General features: G+C 41.7%; 1 protein-coding gene across 3 annotated transcripts in view; it reads right to left on the reverse strand.

Annotated features, from left to right (window-relative positions):
- Positions 1-18,511, reverse strand: part of MAML3 (mastermind like transcriptional coactivator 3) — a 437,380-nt gene that overhangs the window by 174,577 nt on the left and 244,292 nt on the right. The window lies entirely within an intron of this gene.

Here is an 18,511-nt window from a genome sequence, read left to right on the forward strand (position 1 = left end):
CTAATTTTTGTATTTTTAGTAGAGATGGGGTTTCACCCTGTTGGCTAGGCTGGTCTGGAACTCCTGGCCTCAAGTGATCAGCCTGCCTCAGCCTTCCTAAGTGCTGGGATTACAGGTGTGAGCCACCATGAATGCTAGACATGAGACTTGGACCAAAATGTAACATACTTGAAAACGATGTTAATACCTATCCTAAATTCTTGCCACAACTTAAATGAGAACATCAAGGAATTAAATCAACATTTTAAAAAAATGCTAAAATAAAAACTTCTAAGAATATGGAATTTAACACATGTACTAAATAGCATAGAATCAAAAGTTAATGTTTAATGCAATCCCAAACTTACTTTAAGTTCTTATGTGACCTCACCTTTCAGAACCTTTTGATAGGCTCACTCTTTTCTAAAAGCACGTTTCCACTGGTTTCCACAACATCACACTCTTCTCAATTTCCTCCTTTCTCCCTTTACCAGCTCTTTCTCAATCTCTTATGTAGTCTTTCTTTTTCCTAAAGGATGGGATTCTTCAATGTTTTGTCTTAAGCTTTTTCTCTCCTTCTGCTCACTCTACATTCTTTTTTAGACAACTTCAACGATTACAACAGCTTCAACTATCTTCTCTAGGCTGACGGCCCCAAAAGATGCTCATCTTCCCAGGCTCACAAAACTGGGCTGGGTACATTGTTTTGGGGTCGTCAGCCTAGAGAAGATAGTTGAAGCAGGCTCATTGGATTAGTGCTCAGCTCCACTAAATCCAATGTTCTCCTGCTGGATATTTCATGGACATCTAAAACTCAACATGTCTCAACACTGAGCTTATTATCCTTTGTTACCCAAACCAGATCCTCATCACTGTTCCCCATCTCAGTATCTATCCATTTATTCAAGTCAGATACTTGAGCATTTTTCTTGAAACCTCCCACGTCAGCAATCACCAAGTCCTATGGATTCCACCTCCAAAATATAACTAATATGCCCCCTCATCTCCTTCCTCCCTTACTGTTACTGTCCTTGGCCAGGATACCATTATCTCTTACTAGATTGTTGCAGCCATCTTCTAACTCGTCTTTTACGCTTTGCCTCCATTCATTTGCTCTTTAGTCTATTTTTTTATTTACTGTTTTGTGTTCCCTGAATCTACTCCTTATAATGCCACATTTTCAAAAAAAAAAAAAAAAAAAAAAAATAGACTGCCTTTCTTGTGTATAACTCTGCAATGATTTCCACTGTCTTTAGGTTAAAGTCCAAATCGGGGCCGGGAGCGGTGGCTCACGCGGTCAGGAGATTGAGACCACCCTGGCAAACACGGTGAAACCCCATCTGTGCTTAAAAAAAAAAATTCAAAAAATTAGCCGGGCGTGGTGGCGGGCGCCTTTAGTCCCAGCTACTTGAGAGGCTGAGGCAGGAGAATGGCATGAACCCGGGAGGTGGAGCTTGCAGTGAGCCGAGATCGTGCCACTGCACTCCAGCCTGGGTGATAGAGCGAGATTCCGTCTCAAAAAAAAAAAAAAAAAAAAAAGTCCAAACTGACTCTTGCCAAAAACCACCTGGCTCCTGCTCATCTTTCCAGGCTCACCTTTTTGCCTCTCTATTCAGCATCTCCTCCCCTCTTCTCCCTTACCCTACATTTTCCATAAACTCTCTTGAGACTTTCAGTTCCTTAAAGGTGCTGATACTCCGGTTTCTCTTCAGAGCCTAGAATTCTTTCACCTTTACGGTGCTAAGCTTCCTTCTGCCTCTAGGGCATTGTCCATGTTGTTTTGTTTTCTTGGAACGTCCTCCTGCTCCCTCTCCTCTTCCCCTGGGTAATAGCTGCTTATTTTTCAGGTTAGATCTTAGATTTCACTTACTCTAGGAAATCTTCTCTTATACTCTTCTCCACCCTAGCTATATGTTAGGTGCCTTCCTTGACCAACTATACTAGGTTGGATGTCCTGAAATAGGTCTTTCCAAGCAGTCTGTACTTCACTACCATAGCTTTTTCACACTTTGGGGCAGCTGCTTAAGTGTCTGTTTGGTGAGTTCCAAGAAGGTAGGAACCGTGGCTGACGTGCTTACTGTGTAAGCACCACAGGCCTGCACCCAGTCCTCAGGTTCATAGCAGGGGTTAATAAACAATTGCAAATGGAATGAATCATTCTATTGTCTAATTCACAGGGCTAAGAGAAGAGTTTGAATCTGAGCAGAAGGCAGCCCCATTGACCATAAGGAATGCCTGATTCCAGCCTCTACATTCCTGGTTTTGGGAGTGATAGATCTCTTACCCTAAAGAGTGTTATCCACTTAACTGGACTCATTTTAAAAGTCCAGTTACGAAGTCTTGCTAACTCTATGGACTTATCAATTATAAACCTAACTCATCTGTGTGCTGCTTTCCTTTCTGTCAGAAAGGGCCAGTGCATGTGGCCGTGGTGAAAGAGCTTGGCATAGAATAGCTGCTGGGGAGATGCTTGCTGAGTGACAGAGGGGCAACTGGGAGGGGTTAGAAGGGTTTCAGTGACTTTACATAGTTGCAGGCAGAAGGCAGAATGACAGGGTAGGAGAGAAAAGGCTCAGTGGTCTTTCCACTCGGGTACTCTCTTATTCTTGGCAAGGTGCCGTGTATTACAGAACCAATGCAAGAGAGGGGGAGGATTCCCTCTGCCCCTGACACCTGAACACTCACATGTGAAACTGCCAGGCCTCTAGAGGAGCACCATGGATAATAAAACTAATGTGCAGATGCGGTAAAGTTCACAAAGTGTCATTTTACTGCTAGGTGCTTTTTCATAAGTAGATGATTATATTTGAAAAGTATGGCCAGGCACAGTAGCTCACGCCTGTAATCCCAGCACTTTGGGAGGCTGAGGTGGGCAGATCACGAGGTCAAGAGATTGAGACCATCCTGGCCAACACGGTGAAACCCCGTCTCTACTAAAAATACAAAATTTTGCTGGGGTGGTGGCACACACCTGTATAGTCCCAGCTACTCAGGAGACTGAGGCAGGAGAATCACTTGAACCTGGGAGGCAGGGGCTGCAGTGAGCTGAGATCGTGCCACTGCACTCTAGCCTGCTGACAGAGCAAGACTCCATCTTAAAAAAGAAAGAAAGAAAGAAAGAAAGAAAAGTAAACAGAGTAGAAAGGGTCCTTGAGTAAAAATCCAGTCTAACCCTTGTTCCTAAATCTTATATTTTTACAATATCAAACACAGCCCATAGTCATTTGGTAGAGACCCTCGAACTGCTGAACACAAGGCCCTAATGGGAACACGTTGGAATTTGACGGAAAAAAAAATACTGGCTCAACTCATTGTATTACACAGAAACTGCTAGAAAATGATATTATTTATTGGACAAGGCAAGATACCATGGTTTTGATCAGAAGTATGGAAGATACTTGAACATAGCTCCAAACATAGCAGCATGATCAAATATCACAGCTTTAGGACTTAAAGGAAGTGAAGGTTAGGGCTTTTGGCACCTCCTGGAGTGATGTTAACCTTCAAAACATAAGCATTTGTCTTAACAATGAACTGACTCGATTTTAGAAAGTCCAAGTCCATGACTCTGTTCCAGGTCATGCAATGAATGGAGCAGGACAGAGAAGTAAACGAAGCTGGTCCATTTGTTTCTCTGTAAAATGGTGGTGGCCAAGACCATACAGTCAGGCAGTTCTGGCTGGAAACCCAAGTTTCACCTCTTACGGCTGAGTGAGCAGCTGGGTGAGGCAGTACAGTGAGAATTAGAGAAACAGGAGCACTGGCTCTGGAGTTAGAAAGCTTGAGTTCAAATCCAACATCACCTACCTAGGAGCTAATACATGTCAATATTGTCTGGTTCTTAAGAAATGTTGGCTATGATACCTTCCATTAGAATATAAGTTACATGAAGGCAGAGGTTCTTCCATTTTGTTTCCAGTAGCTCAGAATAGACAATAAATACATATTGAATAAATGAATCCTGGAAAACTTATTTAACCTCTCCTAAGCCTTGGTTTCCTTACCTGCAAAGTGGGTCAATAATATCTAGCTCACAGAGTTACCGTGAGTCTGAGGTTAAATGAAATAATGTAGGGAGCACTTAGCCTCACACCTGATACCAGTAAACACCCACTAAGTCTTAGCTTTACCATTTTCAAAATTCAGTGATACAAATAGTTACAACTGCAACTGAGAAGGAATGCTTACTGGATCTTCAAAACACAAATAGGTAGGGTATTTCTGTTCTCTAGCCAGCAAAACCCTAATGTTTTCCAAGCATCTGATGTAGCTTTTTTAATATGAACAACAAAAATCAAATTTGCAATTCAAGTCCAAGTGCTAATGCATTCATGTCCTAGATTGTAGAACAGCAGAGGCTAGATCGCTGAGGTTCGAATCAAATACATTTTCAGCATGCCACCTGATTGGAGCCTCCGAGTGTTCCCTTTCCTCCAGGGCCTAAAGTTCTCCACTGCATGCCCCTTTAACCCAAATCTTGATTTATATATTTCATGTATCTGCATTTTGGAATATAAGAAAGACATTATCGAAGATGCTGTGCTATAATTTTTATGTTTTGTTTTGTTATGTCCAAAATAGCAGAGCAATCTTAGCATCCCTTCTGTCTGCCTCATCATCCTTTGCTATATGGAAAGGTGGTCTGGGAGTCTAATTCTCTTTATGTTCCTCATGGGAGACAGAGGGAGGCGGAGAGGGAGACACAGAGCCAGCTATGTGGCTGAGAAGGCTGATTCACAAGCTCCCTGCTCAGAGAACATGGGAATGCCTGGCTGCGCACAGGGAAATGTCCCTGTGACTTTCCTCTCCTCAAGACTCAGGGCAGAGTCTCATCCCAAATAGCCTTATCTTAGGAAGTCCCTGGCCCTTCTGCCTCGCAAAGCCCAAAGCCTCTTAGTATGACTGCACCCTCGTGGAAGAATCACAGAAACTCTTTCCTGAGCATCAGCCTCCTTGCTCTTGTATTACTATTATTACATATAAATGTTTTCTCCCATTAGGTGAAGCTGTGGTGCCAGGAGCTGAAGTATGCTGTTCATCCAATGCCTATGACAATATGGGCTGCTATCATGTGTCAATTACTCTGAAGGAAACAATTCGTCTTCCATAATGGCTCCAGCGCAAGTCCCTCATTTAGTGTGGCTTGATGGCTTGTTTCTGTGAAACTGGTGTGTGTGTGTGTGTGTGTGTGTGTGTGTGTGTGTGTGTGGTATGTGGTGTGTGTGTGAGAGAGAGAGAGAGAGAGAAAGACAGACAGTGAAACTGAGAGGCAGAGAGAGACAGAATGGGGAGTGGGAGGGTTGTGCATTATGTCCAAACCAGTAGTAATAAGAATAGCTGTGCCTTTGGAATTACAAAGAACTTTCACACAGAATCATATTTTATCCTCACCACAAACCTGTGGGGCAGGCTATGTGCTGGCTGGATGGTTCTACAGGGAAAGGGGCAGTGTTTTGGAGAGGGTGTGGTGGGCAAGGGTGCATGACACCCACAGCAAGGAGGAGCACGGCTAAGATTACCAGGCCTCTGCTGACACAGGGGCCCCCAATCCTAGCAGATTCTTGAGGTGTTCCATGGGCCAGAGTGTCCATGACAAAGAGGTCTTTTATTCCATTAGACTTTTAGCAGTGCTGGCAAGTCAGAGAAACTCTTACTGTCCTGTCCCTGATTTTGCACGAAGTTGGGCAGGATCACAGAGCTTGGGAATAAAGATAGCGATGCTACTATTAATAATGAAGATTCTAAGATGGAAGACATCTAATTTCTAATGTCCAACTCTAGTAAACCACCATATTCCTTCTCTCCTGCTCCCAATGATTCTAAAAGATAGGTTTTATTACAATCATCTTGCAGAGGCATCGTGGGTTAAGCAGTGTGTCTGAAATTACAGAACTCAGGGGGCTGGGCAGAAGATGGCTAAACCCAGATTCAAATTCAAACTCAGGTCTGACTCCTCCATAAGCCACACTGCACCCTCATCCAGGACTGGACGAAGCACAGTCATGCCCTCATCAAAGGCATGGGGTTCTGATGCCACCTGTGATATGCTTTCTCAGATTGTGCTTTCGGGGATCTTCCTTGGTTCCAGCATTTCCCCACCAACCATACCCAATTAAACCTCAAGAACTATCCATTCTATGAATTTTAGTCTCATCTTCTGCCCACAATGCCACTACCCCATTCAGAGTCTCAATATGTCTCTCATGAATTTCTGTAGCAGCTCCTGACCAGCCTCAGTCTCGCCACCTCCAACCCATTCTCTGCATCGTGGCTGTGGTTTTCTCCATACATTGTGAATCTGATCATGCCCGTTCTTCACTTTAAGCTTTTCTAAAGCTGTCCACCATCTTCAGCATCATTCAGGTCTGGCACACAGGCCTTCTGACTGGATCCTCATCCCAGCTAAACTCTCCAGGCTTAGCCATTACCTCTCATCTTCCCCCACTTACCCCGCAACCCCACTCAACTCCAAACTTTCAGCTATACTTAATTATTTGCAGTTCCCAGGACATACCACATTTGTTTTCTCTCTTTCTGAGCCTTTGCATATTTTACACTTAACCAACTTCTTCACCTGACCAATTCTATGTGTCCTTTACAATTCAGTTTAGACATTACCTACTCCACAGTCTCTCTTGACAGCCATTTCCTACAACTCCTGATGTTGGTTAAGAGATCCTCCATGACATTCTAATTCATATCACACTATAACTATTTTCCTTCATGGATGAATGAATGAATGCTAAAAAGAGCTCTCAAATAACCACAATGAGTTAGTGTAATTGATCCCCAAAGCAGGCTCTTGAAAATGTTGGACTGCATAGTGTTCTCAGAATAAACGTCTAATTTCTGTTGGTTAGTTTAAAATACTGAAAATGGACTATCTCCTTAATATTTTTGAGGACTCTAAGGGTCCAGGGAATCCCTGATGAGAACCACTAGAGAACATATGAAGTGATTTGTGGAAAATAAAACTGAAACTGAAATCCAGAGACTTTAAGTGACATTACCATGGTCACATGTTTTCACATGAATGTAAACCCCAAACGCTGCTTATTTTCAGACTTGAATTTTAAATTTCCATACAAAGGCTTCAAGTGGTTCTCACCCACTATAGCACCCTCTTCAACCAAAAGTGTGAGTGAGCTTCCTTCACCAGCTGGTAGAGACACAAGTCTTTCCCAAGGCTTGAAGATAAGAGAGTCTTAGCTTGCAGATGCTATAACTAATTTAGAGGCTCAAAGAGAACATTTTGGTCATTTTGATCTGTTCTGGTCAAACTAGAAGATGATTCACTGGAATCAATTATCACATGCTTATTCTCTTTCCATTCTACCAGCAGGTAATAAGCCTATGAACACATGGATGAATTTGACTTGCTTATTTAATGAATGACCCAGAATACTCATGTGTTAGATATTTTAATGAGTAGAATATGAAGAGTGCGCAAAACATTTCCAGAACTGTCTTCTAGATTTAAGTGCCCTTAGAAAGGATCTTGAGAGTTATTTAGAGGTTTGATTTTCTTTAGTAATTTTCCAACTTTAATGTAACTAGTGACCTGAGAACCTGTTAAAAATGCAGATTTCTTGATCCCACCTTCACAGTTTCTAATTAAGTAGCCCAGATTGGGACACAAGGTGGGGGCACAGGTATCTAAAGAAACTGAATAAAAACCTGATTCTTCCGGGGCTGTTGGCCTAGGATTCCCCAGGTTTTAGAAATTCTGATCTAGATTAATAATTCTGTTGGATTCTGACACTGTGAGGTTGGTGGTGTGATTTTTTTAAGTATGCATACACATACAAATCCAATGTCACTACAAAATGTTCCTGAGTTGATTGGTGATACTCTGGGGGCTCTCATAAACAGAACTAAGAAACAGTGCTCTAGATGGGGCTTTTTGAAACCTTAGAGGATTCTGAATTCTGCAGAAGCTTGCTGGATTTCTAGAATAGTTTTCATAAAAATGTGTATTTTTAAAAACATTTTAGGTTTCTCTGAGCACAGTAATATCCCTGACCATTTCCCCCTCCACATTATATATTTCCCTTCACTTTCATTCAGTGAACCGAGGGGTGCTCTGTGTCTGCGTGTCGGGCTCTGTGCCAGGTGCCAAAGGCTCAACTCACTCCCCAGAGCAAAGTCTATGCCAAAAAGTGACCACATGCCACACATATGTTGAAAAAAGTTGGATACATTTGTTTTAGAGAGATCTATGTGCAGGGCAGACTAACAGGAAAAGAAAAAGAAAAATCTTATTACAACTCCCGAAGCCTCCCTTGGTAATCTTATAGACTCCTAACATTACTTAGACAGAAAACAACTTTACTCTCTATGAGTAAATGAATTTGAATTTTAAAATTATGTATATAATCTGTATATATCACATATAATATTGCCATAAGAGCCAAGTGTTTAAAACCTCTGCTTTCGACCATCCCAGAATGCGGCTTCCCTGTACCTGTTCAGTGGGAAATGCTGGATCTCTGGAGGGGATGTCAGCCGTAAGCAGTTAAAAATCTCCATTCTGAAATCCTCCAGGAAGAAAAGGATCCTCTTTAAAGGGGCCTCACCCTCTTAGTGGGCATCTGAAATAATAGCTGCAGAGTCCCAAGGGACTACGGGGGCACCGCGGAGCCCCCAGCCCAGGGGGACAGAACCACTCAAAACATTTTGAGGTACTTTGAGGTTATTTTTAGAAATGACCATGATCTTTTTTCTTTCTGCTATGGGTCACATTTAAAACTCTATTCCCAAAAAGTCTCGGAAGTACATAAGGCTGATGGTGCCTCTTTCCAATGTTTGGAACATGAACGCCCATCCAATTCCAGCTGTAAGTGCTAAAGCAACATCCTGATTTACTTACTCTTTAAAAATATTTTAAATCTTTTTTGGGGGTGTGGCTGAATCTTTAGGTATGTTTTTATCCTTTAATTATGCTTAAACATGTAATAAGTACCAACTGAATGCACAACAACATATTGGGAATGGATCGTAAAACATCAGGAGCAGTGGCAGCCGAAGTCCTCCACATTTAGAAACTCTAAGTTCCAAGATCCCCTCAAATCTCCAAATTTCCAAATACATAAATGTTTTTACAGGCTCCTGGCTTTCTCCCAATGGAATGAATAAATTATATTTTCATCACAAGTCACAGGAATCCTGTGTAGTCTCTGTATCCGAAGTTATAAAGTTTTTCACAAACTCTATACATGCAGTTTAAACTGGTGTTAACAAAATTATCAACTACTCATTAAAAGCAAGACAGTTACCTTTGTAAATGCTAAGGCCATATGATTTTCAAATCTCACGTAGTTTTCAGTAGAATGCTCTAAACTTCTAAGTTTTTATCAGAGAAGTTGACTCACTGCTTACTAAATGTTTCAATATATTATTGTCATACAATATTCTAATTGACTGAGAGCTAACCAGCCAGGCATTGAGCTAAGTGCTTTACATATCTTACCTCGATTAACTTTCACAATAACTTAAAGGACAGGAATGGGTTCAGAGAGGACAGGTAGTTTGTCCTAGGGCACACAGCACAGCCCTACTCAGTTATGCCTGCCTCTCAAATCTATGCTCTCACCTACTCTGCTATTTTGCATCTGATGACTTCTGTCCCAATCAAACTGCAGCAAACCTGCTTAGAAATTCTGGGAAAGTGTTTTAGACACCTGTGTCATGACGCTCTAAAGGGGATGTGTTCACGTCTTTGAGTCAGATCTGGCTGATTCACAGAAAAGCCTTGTGCTTCCTCTATAAGGAAAGATGTCACTCTGCAAATTTAGCATGTGTCTGAGAAGTGATGATGGCTGCAGCCCTGAAAACTTCAGAATAGAGCAAATGTGTGCATCCCAGCGGTAGCTTCCTTCACTCAGTAGCTTTCTGTAGGAAAAAGCTCCACTGAGACTGGTAGTTGCCATCAGCATTCCACAATCTGAACCCTGTACTGCTCTGTTGTTTCATATACATAAATACACACACATATAACATTACATTTATTTTTAAGGACAAGAAACAATATCCTTAGGAATATCTCCTGATAATCTCCCACTAGAAGTCATGAATACATTTTCTATTCAAACATGCTTGTATACATGACCTTGCCTTACAATCTGAAATTCCTAATGGGATTTTATTTAGAGCTGTAAAGAAATGCCGGTAAAGGAGGTTGGTGAGGAAGAAGGGAAGGCTTTCCTCCCCATAAGGGAGGAGGATGGCAAATGAAAAGATCAGATCTTATCTGCATCATTCACAGCTGGAGACTTACACCAACAACACAGACCAAAGAATAGGCATGTTAGAACTAAGCGTGAGGTTTCGATTTGTTTATTTTCTGGAAGGAGGGAGGCGGGAAGGAGCAATATTTCAGGGAGGCTGAGTACTTTTCTCTCCCTTGGGGAGGATTCAACAATCTTTTTATTTCATTGTTTACTTAAAATGTCCTTTCTTTTCAATAAGAAATTCTCATTTTTGTTTTCAGCCCTTCCAAAAGACTGTTTTCCTCAACAGCACTGAAGTCGTGCACCAGCTTAGCAGGATGCGAACAGCCAGGGTGCCCAGACCTGACACTGCTTTTGAATAAAATCCCAGCACATGTTTATCTCCCTTTGGAAAACAAAAGTATTGAAATAAGATCTCTTACTCGATAAAAAGCCTCGTGTTTCCCTCAAAGAAGCCAGACACTGCTCTTTCTTGTGAGTTGCAGTTTGCATAAAGCAGTACTCCCAGGCAGCTAAGAGCTACCCTCCTGGAAGAGAATTTCCAGTTTCTCTCATTCTCTCCCTCTCTCCTTCCCCTGGACACACACACACACGCACGCACGCACGCACACGCACACACGCGCGCGCACACACACGCACACACACACACACACGCACACACACACGCACACACACGTCTCAATGAGCGAGCAAACAAGACATAATTCTTATTTCTAGACAGCATCTGACTCCCAGGCCTCCATCCTCCATTTCACAACAGATTTTTACTCCAAACCTGAGGGGGCTTAGGGACTTGCCTTCATTGACCAATTACGGAACTGTCATTATTTGCATGTCTTTTGAGTAACTTTGTTAATAAACAGAAACCAAGGCAGGAGGAGAGAATTTTTCTCTCCGGGATGAATCTCCCATGGATGAAGAAGATACCCACAGGCAGACAGGCACGTTCTCACATACAGGCAAACATCAAGTCATTTGAGCCGCTCTGAAAATTTTCAGCCAGGCGGAGGTACACACCACACATTCAGTCCGTAAACAGCAGAGCTCTGGAGCCTGGCGGCAGAGCTTTCATCTGTGGGGCAAAGCTGCTCGGCTTCATCCCACCAGCTGAAATTCATTTTTCAAAAGAAATTAGACCAAGGTACTGTTGTTATAGCAACAGTCAGAGTCATTTACACAGCCTCTTCCGCACAACCTCACTGACTTCTGTGGGCAGCGATTTCAATTATGTACAGAGAGTGACCAAGGCTGAGCCCGGGTGGACCCTTTAGTGCCCCTTTAAGACGTGGCAGCCTAAAACCTCTGTGTCCAATCTGAAGCTAAAAGACAACAAGACTTCATCGTGATCCACAGACCTCTTCCAGTCCTGAAAGTCCAATGAGCAGTGAAGACAGGAAGAAAACCTTCCGATCCAATGTTTTCATCTCCTGGGTAGGAACTGGACATGTGACCATTGAATTTCCTGGGTTAACCAAGTACTGGCCATTTCAGAACAGGAATTTCCAGTGAAGACAGTAATGTTCACAATGAATTCTTTAAAAATTTTTTATTTTTAGAAATGGCGTCTTGTTCTGTCACCCAGGCCTCGGCTCAAGCGATCCTCCCACCTAAGCCTCTCAAAGTGCTGAGATTAGAGATTTAAACCACTGTGTCCAGACTCAGCAATGAATTCTGCAGTAACTTCATAACGTCAGTCTTCCAGGACTTTATTCTTGGGGCTGTAGAATTCCCAATATTGAACACAACAAACTACAAAATGCTCCTTTCTTGACAAAAATGTACCCTTATTACAGAATCTTTACGGCTAATAACCTTCTGGACGGCAATGTAGCAGCCTACGTCCAGTCTAGGGATACACAAAGGTGGTAAATACCTATGAAGCCAGTGCTCATGACTAATGATCAGAGACTGAATTCTGTGTCCACTTCATACGTTGAAGTCCTAACTCCCAGTATCTCAGAATGTGACTACATTTAGAGCAGAGTCTTTACAGAGGTTAAGTTAAAATGAGGTGATTAGAGTGGGCGCCAATGTGATATGACTGGTGTTCTTATAAGAAGATAACCATCTACCAGCAAAGGGGAGATGCCAATCTTAGTCTGTTTGTGCTGCTATAGCAAAATACCTGAGACTGGGTAATTTATACATGAATGTATTTGTTCACAGTTCCAGAGGCTGGAAAGTCCAAGATCAAGGCACTCACAATGTCAGTGTTGGTGAACGGCCATTACTCATTAGACAGCACCATCTAGGTATCCTCACATGGCAGAAGGGACAGAAAGGCAAAAGGGAACACTGTGTCCTCCCATGGTGAAAACACAGAAGAGCAAAGGGAAAGGCCTAAGCTAGTTCCTTCCAGCCCTTTGGGAGGCAATAATCCATTCATGGGGGTGATGTCATCATGACTTCATCATTTCCCTAAAGGCCCCATCCTCTTACTACCACAGCAGAGATTATGTTTCAACACATGAATTCTGGAGGACTAACATTCAGACCATAGCAAGGCCTCAGAAGAAACCATCCCATCACCTTGACTTTGGACTTCTAGCCTCCTTATGAGGGAATAAATTGCTCTTGTTGAAGCCACCCAGTGTGTGGTACTGGCAACTCTAGCAAACTAATGAAACTGATAATTTGGTTCAAACATGTCTCTGTCCTCTCAGTGTCTTAGGTGGGTTTGGCTCTCAATTGATATTTTAAAGGAATATTTTGCACAAATTTGCTCATGCTTAGATTTAACTAACTGAACATCTACTGGGTGCTGGGTTCTGTATCAGCAAGTAGGGACACACTACTGAACAAAAGCCAATCTCTTTCCTTCAGAATGGAGAGGAAAGAAATGCAGATGGGCAAAGACAGTGTCGTTTGCAGTAGGCATAGGCGACCACGCTGTGGGAGCACAAAGCACCACATGCCACTCAGTCCAGATGAAGTAAGGCTTCCTGCTGGGGCTGATACACAACCCAAGAACTTAAGCATTCATAGAGAGGTGAAGACAGCCCAGGCAGAGAGAGCACCACCTTGGGTCAGAGGAGAAGGAAGCATGGTTTTAAGTGAAAACTTGCTTAATGACAAAGATTCATTCTAAGAAATGTATTAAGTGATTTCGTCATTGTGTGAACATCATAGAGTGTACTCACACAAACCTAATATCCTACTACACACCTGGGGTCTATTGCTGCTAGGCTACAAACCTGTACAGCATGTTACTGTACTGAATACTATAGGCAACTATAACACAATGGTAATTGGTTGTGTATCTAAGCATATCTAAACACAGAAAAGGTACAGTAAAAATATGAAAAATGTGGCGTTACAATCTTGTGGAACCACCATCATATATGTGGCCTGTCATTGACTGAAATGTCATTATGCAGCGCCTGACTGTGGTTGTATCTGGCTTGAGCCAGAGTGTAGGGCAGAAGTGTGGAGAAACAAGCCTGCAGAAGAAAGAGCTGTATAGACCTGTGTACCATGGTAAGAAGCTTGGACTTTATCCAGAAGGTTTCAGGAGACACTGGAAGAAAAATGGTCACTTCTAGTGCTAACTTCTGATTTTGTAATGATAAAGATCAGTTATAGGGCTGGGCGCAGTGGCTCACGCCTATAATCCCAGCACTTTGGGAGGCTGAAGTGGGTGGATCATGAGGTCAGGAGATCGAGACCATCCTGGCTAACACGGTGAAACCTGTCTCTACTAAAAATACAAAAAAATTAGCTGGGTGTGGTGGTGGGCATCTGTAGTCCCAGCTACTCAGGAGGCTGAGGCAGAAGAATGGCATGAACCCGGGAGGCAGAGCTTGCTGTGAGCCGAGATCATGCCATTGCACTCCAGCCCGGGCGGCAGAGCGAGACTCCATCTCAAAAAAAAAAAAAAAAAAAAAAAAAAATCAGTTAAATCAGTTATAGCTGGTTACAAAAGGTAAAATATTCGAAGTGATCTGTACTAGTTTTCTAGGGCTGCCATAACAAAATACCACAGACTGGGTGGCTCAAACAACATACATTAATTTTCTTACAGTTCCGGAGGCTGGAAGTCCAAGATCAAGGTATCTGCAGGGGTGGTTTCTCCTGTGCCTCTCTTCTTGGCTTACAGGCAGCCAGTTTCTCACTGTGTCCTTGAACAGTCTTCCCTCTGTCAGCACTCATTCCTGGCATCTTCCTGTGGTCCAAATTTCCTCTTCTTATATAGATAATAGTCATCTTCGGTTAGGGCCTACCCTAATGCCCTCATTTTAACTTAAAATGACCCTATCTCCAAATACTGTCACATTTTGAGAAACTGGGGAGTAGGACTTCAGCAAATGAATCTGAGAGGACACAACTCAGCCCATTACATGATCCAATATCATTCTTGCATGGCTGGTTAAGAAAATAGACAATGCCATCTTTAACGTACATATCAATACAGCTCAGACTTGGTCTTGAGGCAAGTAACTCAACAACTGCTATTGGTTCAGAGTTTAACAATATGTAAACTCCTATTTTTATTAATGTATTTACTTATTTTGAGATGGGGCGGGGGGGTCTCACTATGTTGCCCAGGTTGGCCTCAAACTTCTGGGCTCAAGTGATCCTTCTGCCTCAGCTTCTTAAGTAGCTAAGTAGCTGAGACTATGGGCGCATACCACCTGCCCAGCATGTATATATTTTTAAAAGTGTTTGTCTCCCAAATTCAGAATAAACTTCACATTCACTCCTTAACTATTAGCAAAGAAGTATAGTCAGAGATGACTCTAAGCAAAACCTCAGAGGAGGCAAAAGTTAGCCTGCCATGACTTTAGGAGGCTCTGAATAGTAAGTGTTTGTTCCCTGCAGCTTAGTAAATGTCACTTTACGATGATTTTCCATAATCCACCTGACTGCAGAGAGATGTACAGTGGGAAAATCGAGGCATAGAGACCAGGGCCGTAATGTAACTCAGAGGAAGAACAAGGAATGATGGTTAGGATTCTTGCGCCAGCCCAGTGCCTCATGTGATAAATCACTTTGCCTAAAACAGGTTCAGAGTTTGTCAACTTTCTGTTCAAATTGTGGTGCACTGTAAATGTACTGTAAAACTGTAGAGTAAAAAGTATGTATTTCAATGGTTTTATCTTTCTTACCTAGCCATCCACATATTATTTATGCAGTTTCCATTATAATGCTACAGTTAAGTTTGCATAATATTTTCTGTAACTACCTACTTTTGCATGGTTATAGCTCTCTAAAACTCCCCTGGGACAGAGTTTTTTCACCTTGGTCTCAGTTCAGAAGCAATTTTTTTTTTTTGTAATAACAATTGATGACTTTAGAGATATTTTTGAAGTCATGTGAATGTGAAAGAAAGGAAGATTTTTACTGCATTGAATATTTTGTTACCTTTTGTCTAAACACCACACATCAAAAAGAGCTGAACAGCAAGGTATCGAGCAAGGCAGTGTAATAGATTTCACTGAAGACTGACCACATTGCCAGATTTGACTACATGAGGTTTGCATTCACATGCTTATCAGTATTTAAAAATACCCTGAGTGTACACAACAGAAAATGTCAGGAACTTGAAAAGCAAAAATATGCATGTGGTGTTTTCCAGATTTCAGCAAAGCACAGTGACTAAAGAAACTTAATTATGTGATCAGGCAGCAGTTACTTAACCTTTCCAGACCTCTGTTTCCTCAATTATAAAATGAGAGGGTTGGACTACATGATCTCCAAGGTTTGTTCCAGCTCTAAGAGTCCCTATTTGGACTCTGGATACAAATCAATAACTTACTTTCAAAGTCACCCTGGAAGGCACTCTTAACTCTGATGGGCGGCTGAACTTGGCAGGTAGTTACCAAATAAGATCCTTATTTTACATCAGAGAACAAGAATTCATTACATTCTTCTGCCAAGGTTTCTTGACTTTGGTAAACATGAAAGAAAAATTACACTTGAATCCTAATCACAATTATCTTTTATAAAAATGCCAGAAAACCAAGTGTTTAAATTACATGACTCATTCAAAAGAATTTGTTACTTTTTGATGGCCCATTGGGTGTCAGGTGTTGAGCTGAGTGCAGAGGATGCAAAAGATGCACAAGTCTCCTGATTTCAAAGGAATTTGTAGCCTGTTGCATGTTTTTATTTTCCTCCTGTCTATTGGAAAATGCTCCCCTTCATGCATAACACTTGTCTGACACAGACAACAATGTTGTATCCCATTCTGGCAACCACACCTTGGCTAACTTATACAACTGTGCACTATTCTTCTTCACCGTGAATGATTTTGAGTAAACGGCCTTAAGTGACATCAAGGGTCTGAACGTGTCAGTTTGGGTAACTAGATACTGGACCAGGTTACATATAGAAGCCGTCTACCTTTTCTGGGTGTCCACATTGCATGTATTACCTAGAATAAGCAGATGGATTGTGGACCTATTGTAAGCTTAGAGTGAGGGGCTCTGGGACCTAGAATCACGTCTCTCATGGCCAAGCTGTATCCTCTCTGGAAGTCAGTTAACTATGCTCTGCTGCCATTTCTGCCCTGGACAAAATCTCTGAAGTCCCCTATAGATCTAACAGCCCAGAATTGTATAATCTGTCTAGGTTTACTTGTGTATAGTTGGAAGATGAACAAACTGACATTTTAGATTTCCTTTCAACTTTATGTAAACCATATGTTTACATATTCTCTTCTAAAATATGTAACTAATTCCTGATTTTGAAAATAGTAAGTTTGTCTATCACTATTTCTGTATACTGTGTAGTAAAACCTGATTAATCCAATTCCTGCTAATTTTGCATTTAGCTGTAACTTGGCTAAGGGCCAATTGAATATTTATCCTTATGTACAATAAAAGCTTACTGTGTAAAAGAATAGGTATAATAAAGGTTATAAGGGGAATGTTTAACCTACTTAATACAGAAATGAGTCTCAAAAACTCAAGAACTCAAATTTAAATTAGCAATTGATACATGTATTATGAATTCTTCTCAGATATTTAAGTAGTTCCCCAAGGATGTTTATTTACTAACAGCTCACTAGTCTAGTTTGAATTACTGTTGTTACTTTTAAATATATCACATGCAGTATATATTTACTACCATACTTCAATTCACATTCTTCTCAACTCAGGCAGCTGTTTGCCCAAATTAGTTTAAATTAGGGAAAGTCTATTGTATTCATAAACTTCATGTAAACAGCAGAAATGATGACTATAAAATTTGTCTTAGGTTTGTTGGAACTCTGAGCTTAACTTCTATCTGAAATTCGCAGAGAATGAACATGGAATGATTAATGGCCATTACTGATTTCTTGCAGCTGTAACTTAACAGAATATGTATACTCTAATACAGTACCCATGGTAATTATCTCATTGCTATGAAGTGTCACAGAAATACATTATGCGAAGTATGCCCTGAATCACATTTAGCAATTTCTTTTTATGTTTTAAACCTGCAAGCTTAGTGTTGTCTAGTAGTTAGAGGTTTGCGTGGAGGTCTGGGGCTTAGCATGGGACTCCTGCACTTGAACTGGAGTTTCTTGGCAGAAGCAGAACCAGTTTCGTGACTCTGATCACTCTGTTAAACTTTTCTGTACCTCAATTCCTAATTTGAAAATAGGCATATTCACATCTGACCCCTACTATACCTCATGGAAAGGATTAGTCAGATTATGTCTATAAAACAGTTGGCCACCATGAGGAAAAGCATTAAGGAAATTACTCAGCCCTCTGCAGTGGTGACTTCTCTAACTGCATGAATATTTAACGAACAGGTATACATAATACTTGACACGTCTATGGAGCTTTTGATGCAAGTATCTCAACATCGCTGAAAGAAATACATACCAACAATTATCAAAGACCTGGGAAGCATCAACTCACCACTCAGAGAAGGCAGACATAGAACAGCTTAGTTTTTAACATCATACTGTTCAAGACCAGTGGTATAGCCAAATACAGTTATCCCACAAACCCAAAGATAAGGCCTTAAACCAGGTGCGGTGGCCCACACCTGTAATCCCAGCACTTGAGGAGGCCGTGGTAGGTGGAGGTCAGGGGTTCAAGACCAGCCTGGCCAACATGGTGAAACCCCATCTCTACTAAAAATACAAAAATTAGCTGGGCATGGTGGTATGTGCCTGTAATCCCAGCTACTCAGGAGGCTGAGGCAGGAGAATCGCTTGAACCTGGGAAGTGGAGGTTGTGGTGAGCCGAGATCACCCCACTGCATTCCAGCCTGGGCCACAGAGTGCGATGCCGTCTCAAAAAAAAAAAAAAAAAAAAAAAGATAAGGCCTTAGAAATGAGGCATCCAGCCATACACATGAATCTGCCT

The sequence above is a fragment of the Pan troglodytes genome, chromosome 3 (assembly GCF_028858775.2).
Source record: "Pan troglodytes isolate AG18354 chromosome 3, NHGRI_mPanTro3-v2.0_pri, whole genome shotgun sequence".
NCBI lineage: Eukaryota > Metazoa > Chordata > Mammalia > Primates > Hominidae > Pan > Pan troglodytes.